Genomic DNA, 8,808 nt, shown 5'->3' with positions numbered 1-8,808 from the left:
ACTCTGGAAACTGCTATTACATAGAGATAGACTTATGGTGGGGGCGGGGTGGGATATACTCATCCACGCTTCTAAAAGGCACGGATGGCGCCTTGACACGGTGCCGAGATATTTTTGAACCTGCAGGTATTTGTTTCTGCAGGGCTTGGAAAATTCCAGTCTCTGAAGCTCTGCCTTGGTCCCCCCACTCCCACCCCCACCCCGGTTTCCGGGACAACAGCCTGAGCTGCCGGTTGGGGGGGGCAGAGCAGAGCTCCCGAGCACCAAACGGGCCAGTGCAGGGGAGGCGAGGCCTCCAGGGTGGGCTGGAAGCCCCCGTAGCCCTCGCAGGGGTGCGTGCCAGAACCCCGTGCTCGGAATCCACCTCATGTGAAACCAGGTCTCTGCCACCTCGTTTTCAGCCTCTGGTGGGTGGAAAACGCCACCCACCCAGGGAAAATCATGACTCGGGGAACGTGTGTCCCTGAGGCTGAGGGATGAGCGGTACACGGCTTAAGCGCTTCAGAATCGCCCTGTTTCCGATGCAGTGAAACCCGGGTGGGGTGCGGGAACGTGCATGTCTGACAGGTGCCCGGGGCAGGCTTCAGATGGTCCGGGTCTAGCATTTGGGGGCCGATGGGTCTTCACCCTGATCTGCCGACCTTGTGCCCCTCCCTGCTTAGCTGCGCTCCACAGACCAGCAGCGGGGGGACCCCTGGGGGCTTTGCGGAAAGGCAGGATCTCAGGCCCCCGCCCCACATTTTCTGTTTTGGACAGAGTCATGTCCTCCAAAATTTCCGTGTTCAAACCCTGCCCCCACCCGGCAATGACTGCATTAGATGGGGACACGTAGGAGGTCATTCCGTTCAAAGAAGGTCGGGGGCAGGGGTGACCCAGAAGGGACAGAGGCCTTCCTTAGAAGAAGTGAGCAGACCCCTCCCTCCCACCCTCTCTCTCTCTCTCTCCCTTTCTCGCTGTCTCCCCCGAGCCCTGCCAGGCACACACTCAGCAAAGGCCATGAGGGACACAGCGAGGGGACACCATCTGCAAGCTGGGGAGAGGCCTCGCCAGAAACCCAGCCTAAGGACACCTCGGTCCTGGACCTCCAGCCTCCAGAGCCGCGAGGAGAGGTCTGCTGTGTCAGCGGCCTGCCTGTGTTCTGCTGGGGCAGCCTGAGCTGCCGCGGAACCCGAATTCTCTAACCTGGCTGGTGGGCACCCCGTGGTTGGAGAAGCTTGGAGGGCCCCACGGGCGAGGGCCTTGGGTCACTGTCCTCCCCCCACCGTTTCACACCTTCCCGTTGGGGAGGAAACCCTCGCCTTGAGCGGCTCCCACCTCCGACCGTAACCCTTGTCCCCCACCCCCGCTTCCTCCCACGGACCATCCCCGCCCTCCCAGGCTCGGCTCAGCCCCAAAGACCCCACGCCTCGATCCCTGGAGCATCCCCACCCTCCCTCAGGCTCCGCTCACCCCAAAGACCCCACGCCTCGATCCCCGGAGCATCCCCACCCTCCCTCAGGCTCCGCTCAGCCTCACGCCTCGATCCCCGACCCAGACCCCTCTCTTGACTCCCATCCACATTGCCCGCCGGGTGTGCGTTTGGACTCCCGACGCCACAGATTTCAAAGTCCGTCTCCTGGCGGACAACGCAATGAATCTTCTCTCTAGACCCGTCTCTGCTCCTCTGCGATGATTCGCCCCTCGTTCTCTCTGATTTTGTTTCCTCCAGTTTTACTGGGATATACGTGACCCAGGGCTGCGTGTAGGCTGAGGGGAGCGCATCATGGCAAGACTCACCTACGTCCCGCCGGGATCATCGCAGGAAGTTCGGGGAACACCCTCCATCTCACTGAGATACAAAATAAAAGAAAAAGAAGGATTTTGTCCTGCCCGCAACCTGCAGAAGTTCCAAGGGTGGGGATCGAATATGCACCCCAGCAGTGACACCACCAAATCCTTAGCTGCTAGGGCACCAGGGAACGCCAAGAAAAAAAGACCTTTTCCTTGCGATGAGAACGCAGGATTTACTCTCAACTCTCACATCCACAATGCACGGCAGTGATAATTCTACTCACCGTGTTACATGTGACAGCCCTAGTACTTACTTATCTTATAACTGGAAGTTGGTTTCTTTCTCTTTTTTTTTTTTTTTTTTTTTTGCTATTTTAGGGCTGCACTTGCAGCACATGGAGGTTCCCAGGCTAGTAGTTTAATCGAACCTACAGCTGCCGGCCTGCGCCACAGCCACAGCAACGCAGGAGCCGAGCTGTATTTGCGACCTACACCACAGCTCACAGCCACGCTGGACCCTTCACCCACTGAGCGAGGCCAGGGATCGAACTCGCATCCTCGTAGATCCTAGCTGGGTTCGTTCACCGCTGAGCCACGCAGGGAACGCCCGAGAAGTTGGTATCTTCCGACCACCTCCAGCCAACTCCCTCCCCGCTCTCCACCTCCAGGACCACAAGCCGCATCTCCATTTCTATGAGCAACCCTCCCCTCCCCTCTCCTCCCTGGTGTTCCAGCCTTTGGAGACAGTCAGTGGGTGTTTCTTCTCTGCACCTAGAATGGTCTTAGGCAAGTGGGTGAACTGAGCAGAGACAGAGACGTGGTTTTCAGAACTCTGGGCATGCGAGAGAAAGCCCATCATCTAGACCAGTGGTTCTCAAACCTGAGGCGCACGAGAAGCCCCAGAGGGGCCTGTCAGGAGGTCGGGGCAGGGGGCATGAGAACTTGCTTTTCCTTCCTTCCTTCCTTCCCTTTCCTTTCTTTCTTTCTTATTTGTCCTTTTCTTGGCCATGCCTGTGGCACGTGGACGCTCCCAGGCCAGGGATGGAACCCGTGCCACAGCCGTGACCCGAGCCATGGCCGTGACCACACCAGATCCTTACTGTGGTGCCACAAAGGAGCTTCAGAACTTGCATTTCAGACAAGTGCCCGGGTGCCGTGGATGTGGCCGGCCTGATGAACACACTTGGAGAAGCACACCTTCGGCGTGACAGACTGTAGAAAGAACTTAAAAGAACGCAGGTCACCGAGTAGTGACTGTGAGTCACACCTGCCACGACACTCAGGAAACACTCAGAAGGGGAAAACTGGATTGAAAGACCATCCCCCACACAACCGTGTCCGCCTGATGTTTCATAGAGCATCTCGTACAGCCGTTCTGGCTGCACAGAAAACCTGCAGGAAGGTACAGACAGTTCCCGCCCCCACCCCCCTCACACAAGGGCCTCCTCCGCCACGGACTCCGCCTCCAGAGGGTTCTGTGCTGCAGTCGAGGACCCTGTGGTGACAAGCCCTCCTCACCTCAAGGCCGGGGGTCACGTCGTGGTTCACTGCTGATATGCGCGCTGTGGGTCTGGACAGATACCTAAGAACCCGCATCCACCACCAGAGTGTTGGGCACACTGGCTTCACTGCCCTAAAATCCCTCTCTTGCTCCACCTGTGCATCCCCCTTACCCCCACCCCTGGCAAAGGCCCCTCTGCTTGCTGCCCCCACAGCTGTGCAGAAGACCCTGTTTTGCAGAAGAGTTTTCCAGAATATCAGGTAGTGAGAATCCTGCAGTGTGCAACCTTTGAAGACTGGCGTCTTTCTCACTTGGTCACATGCACGTCTTTTTTTTCTTTTTAGGGCCACGCCTGTGGCGTATGGACGTTCCCAGGCCGGGGTGAATGGGAGCTAGAGCTGCCAGCCTACACCACAGCCACAGCAACGCTGGATCCAAGCGACATCGGCAGCCTACACTGTAGCTGGTGGCAACACCAGATCCTGAGCCCACGGAGAGGGGCCAGGGATGGAACCTGCCCCTCATATGGATACTAGTTGAGTTTGTTAGTGCTGAGCCACCACGGGAACTCCCTCCGTGTATGTTTATGGTCCGATAGCTCATTTCTTTTCAGTGCTGAATTATATTCCACTGTCTGGATCCCAAGTGATTTTTGACAAAGGTGCAAGAGTGACCCAGTGGAGGGAAAGTAGCTTTTCCAACAAACTGCTGAAGCGACTGGACATCCACAGGCTGAAAAATTAACTTTGACCCAAATCTCACATGTGGAGGCAGATACAGGAGCCCAGGTGTGTGATAAAACACACACCCACATGCACAAGAACATACAAAAGTGGGGAAGAGGAATTGGATGGGCGGACTGTGTGTGTGTGTGTGTAGCCTGGGTGTAACCCTTGAGAGGATCTGGGTAAAGTGCACACGGGCTCTGAAAGCCGCCTGTGAGTCCAGAGTCAGCTCAAAATAAACACAAGTAAAAACACAGACATGTCCTCTCCAAAGCGACGGAGCAGAACAGGGAATGTGTTCCCTTCTTTGCATCACATAGTATTTCTTTTCTTCTTCTTCTTCTTTTTTTTTTGTCTTTTTACCTTTTCTTGGGCTGCTCCAGAGGCATATGGAGGTTCCCAGGCTCGTGGTCGAATCGGAGCTATAGCCGCCGGCCTACGCCAGAGCCACAGCAACGCGGGATCCGAGCCAAGTCTGCGACCTACACCACAGCTCACGGCAACGCCAGATCCTTAACCCACTGAGCAAGGCCAGGGATCGAATCTGCAACCTCATGGTTCCTAGTCGGATTCGTTAACCACTGTGCCACACCTGTGGCATATGGAGGTTCCCAGTTTAGGGGTCAAATAGGAGCTGTAGGTGCCGGCCTACACCACAGCCACAGCGACATCAGATCCGAGCCGAGTCTGTGACCTACACCACAGCCCACGGCAATGCTGGATTCTTAACCCACTGAGCGAGGCCAGGGATGGAACCCCAAATCTCATGGTTCCTGGTCAGATTCGTTTCTGCTGCGCCACAACGGGAACTCTCACATAGTATTTCTTAGGTGGGAGACCGTATTGGGGGTTATACGGGAGGCAGCTCTTATTCGTTGGAGATGCAGCTAATGCACTCAGGAGACGGAGTATGCCATGTTTATTTCACTTTTTTTAAAGAAATTTTTTGGCCACACCTGCATGCGGCATGTGGAAGTGCCCAGGCCAAGGGCTGAACCTGCACCGCAGCAGCAACCCGAGCTGCTGCAGTGACAATGCAGGATCCTTAACCCACTGAGGCACCAGGGAAGTCTCATGATGCAATGTTTGGGCTAAAAATGATGAACTTTTTTTTTTCTTTTTTTTATGACCGCACCCACGGCACATGGGAGTTCCCAGGCTAGGGACTGAACCTACACCTCTAGAGTGACCCGAGCCACTGCAGTCAGATTCTTAACCCAGTGCATGACAACAGGAGCCCCCAAATGATGAACTTTGAAAAAGATACGTCTATACGGCTAAGACACCTATGGCTACAGGCTCACAGGTGCTCAAGCAAAGTGCTGAGCAGGTAAGTAGGTGTTCAGTACACTCTCTTTGCTCATGAATGATTCAAAAATGTTTTTACGACAAAATTTTTAAATAAGATACGTTTATGACTTAGAAAAGGCACCTCCAGAACAGAGGTGAGGTGCTGATTCGAGGTCAGCGGTCCTCTTCCCTAATTATTTAAGTGGATGTGGCTGGATGCTGACCAGCCTCGTGCATTAGGGGCCATCCTGGGGTGAGCTGCTGGCCTGCGGTCTCTCCGCTTAACTCTGAGGCATTCGGGGAGCTGAGCTCTTCCAACTGTCCCTGGGCTCACTCCGTGCAAAGCTCGGAGCGCGCCTGCTGGTCACTTCTCAGCCCGTCACCGCCCAGCCCTCAGCCATTCCTGACCTGGTTTCCATGCTTCCACTCTGAGCCTCAGGCCCCTTCCCAAGCAGCCCTGGTCCTCCTTGAAAAACATCAGCCAACCAAAAAGTAAAGTAAAAACCAAAAACACAGCAGTTCCCGTCGTGGTTCAGTGGTCCGACTAGAAACCACGAGGTTGTGGGTTCAATCCCTGGCCTCGCTCAGTGGGTTGAGGATCCTGCGTTGCTGTGGCTGTGGCGTAGGCCGGCAGGTGCAGCTCTGATTTGACCCCTGGCCTGGGAACCTCCACATGCCGTGGATGCAGCCCTAAAAAGACAAAAGACAAAAAACAGTGAAAAGTAAACCACACCCAGACTTGGGCCCTCCCCGTCCAGAGATGGTGTGCAACCTGCCGGTATGTCTGAAATGTCCTTTCTTGGAGCCACTCTTCCATTGCACGTCTAGCAGTTTATCCTCCATGGGGACCCGCCCAAACGTCCTGGGAACACCCATCGTAAGGGAGACTGGGGCAGCCTTGCTTTCCAAAGACACGAGGTGCCGCTGGGTCTGTAAAACATTCCCACCAGGACGGTAAATCCAGTGGCCAGACAGCATTTTTCCAGCCCGACGCTGTCGATCTGAGGCAAGCACGATGCAGACTCTAGGCACGTCCTGGAACAGCGCCCGCAGTCAGCCACGCGGTATCGTGCACTTAAAATGCATTCCGAGGCTGGCCTCCTGTTTTGCGTCCTCACCACAACAAAGGGATCCGATTTAAAAGTGGTGAGGGGAAGAAACAAGAGTCAAGCTCTTTTTCTCTCTCAGACCAAAGCTATATGTTAAAGGAGGTTGTGTGACCGGAGAAAACGCCTCATGCGGTAAATGAAACAGACGGCAGGTGCAAACAGAGAACCATGCCCATGTCGGGCAGCTGCAGCTCTGAGTTGACCCCCAGCCTGGGAACTTCCATCTGCCGAGGGAGCGGTTCCAAATTAAAAAAAAAGATGCATGCACCCCAATATTCATAGCAGCTCTATCCACAATAGCCAAGACATGGAAACAACCTAAATGTCTATCGACAGATGAATGGATTAGGAAGATGTGGTATATATACACAATGGAATACTACTCAGCCATAAAAAGCAGGAAATAATGCCATTTGAAGCAAGGTAGACGCAACTAGAGATTCTCATCCTAAGTGAAGTCAGAAAGAGAAAGACAAACACCATATAATATCGCTTCTATGTGGAATCTAAAATACGGCACAGACGAACCTATCTACAGAACAGAAACAGACTCACAGACATAGAGACCAGACTTGTGGTTGCCGAGGGGGACGGAGGGGGAGTTTGGGGGTGATAGGTGTAAACTGTAACTTTTCGAATGCACAAGCAGTGAGGTCCTACTGTACAGCACAGGGAGCTCTCTTCAGTCGCTTGCGATGGAAGAGGACGGAGGGGAATGTGAGAAAAAGAGTGTCTGTGTATCTGTCTGACTGGGTCCCTATGCTGTACAGCAGAAACTGACTCCATACTGTAGTCACTGTAAATCTTTGTGAAAAGAAAACATAAAAGAATAGAAACCACTAGAGGTGTGTGAACACGGGACCTACCAACACTGGGAAAAAAAAGAAAATACCGAAGTCCAGAGTCCTAAGTACATTCACTGTCTTTGCCCGACTATTGGAGACGTGCGTGTGCCCGCACATGTGGAAAGAGACAGAAGCATCTCCTGCCCCCAACACCACAGGTCCCCGAGGTCAGCATGACTGTACTCTTCCCGCGCCTAGGCTCTTTCGGTGGAGTTCACCGGCCCTGAAAGCGAACACTCGGCTGCCGGGAGAGGCGGGCAGTTGGCACTGCAGAAATTCTATGGAGGCAGAGCTGGAGGGGGCGACGCGCTCCTGGTGGGGGCGGGTCCCCCTGCTGCTCGGATTCACATGCGTGATGTTCTGAGGCTCACGGGCTGCCTTTAGGAAGACGCGGGGTTTCCTTGAAGACACACGCGCGCATGTCTGTCTGTGTGGACACGAGGGAAGAGCAGTGACACTCTTCCCACCGACCCAGCCGTGATTCCCAAGCTTTGCATAATCTGGTTTAACCGAGCAGATCTGGAACCAGATGGCTCGTGTGTGTATAACAGTCTGCAGTGTGTGCACACAAGCACCAGCTGTCCTGGGGCCAGGACCAGGCACCCCGTCCGTCAGCCAAAAGGAGGTGGGGGCTTCGCCCCCAGGAAGCTAAGAGAAGAGCTACCAAAGACGAACACGGCAGCAGAGGGCTGGGGTTCAAGTGTTTCATGATTTGGAAACGTATGTCCCCAGAACAGAGGTCAGTGTAGAGTTGTTTCCGAGAAGTCCCAGCTCGTCCTGCTGGGAGGCAGCGTGTGTGTTGTTTGGTTTCCAGCCGAGGGCTGAGCTGATGAACCACGGTGCGTCTTTGCATGAAAACATAGTGATGACTGGGCCAGGAAGCAACGTCCAAACGCCTTTTCCAGGACCACAAGTTACCCACTAGACACGTCTCCCAACGGACTCCGATCTGGCCCCAGGCCCTCCTGGAACACTGAGATGGGAGCTAGACTTTCTTTCTGGGTGGGAGGTTTGCTCTTTTCTGAGCCTGACAGCACACACAGGAGGACACTTCTGCAGTTGTGGGGTGGGAGATGGCCTTACTCAAGACAATCCAAACATCCACGACAGAAAGAAAGAGGATTTAACCTGATTCCATGAGTCCTCCCAATGCAAGAACACGAAAACCTCTATCACGACTAAGGTTTAATGACTGATGACATTTAAAAAAAGGAGTTCCCGTCGTGGCGCAGTGGTTAACGAATCCGACTAGGAACCATGAGGTTGCGGGCTCGATCCCTGGCCTTGCTCAGGGGGTTAAGGATCAGGCGTTGCCATGAGCTGTGGTGTAGGTTGCAGATGCGGCTCGGATCCCACGTTGCTGTGGCTCTGGAGTAGGCTGGCAGCTACAGCTCCGATTCGACCCCGAGCCTGGGAACCTCCACATGCCAAGGGAGCGGCCCAAGAAATGGTAAAAAGACAAAAAATAAAAAAATAAAATAAATTAAAAAAAATCACATCTTGGAGTTCCCTGGAGGTGCAGTGGGTTCAAGATCTGGCACTGTCACTGCAGCCGTTGGGTCATACTG

Source organism: Phacochoerus africanus, chromosome 8, assembly GCF_016906955.1.
Source record: "Phacochoerus africanus isolate WHEZ1 chromosome 8, ROS_Pafr_v1, whole genome shotgun sequence".
Classification (NCBI taxonomy): Eukaryota; Metazoa; Chordata; class Mammalia; order Artiodactyla; family Suidae; genus Phacochoerus; species Phacochoerus africanus.
Note: the sequence above shows the minus strand (reverse complement) of the source record.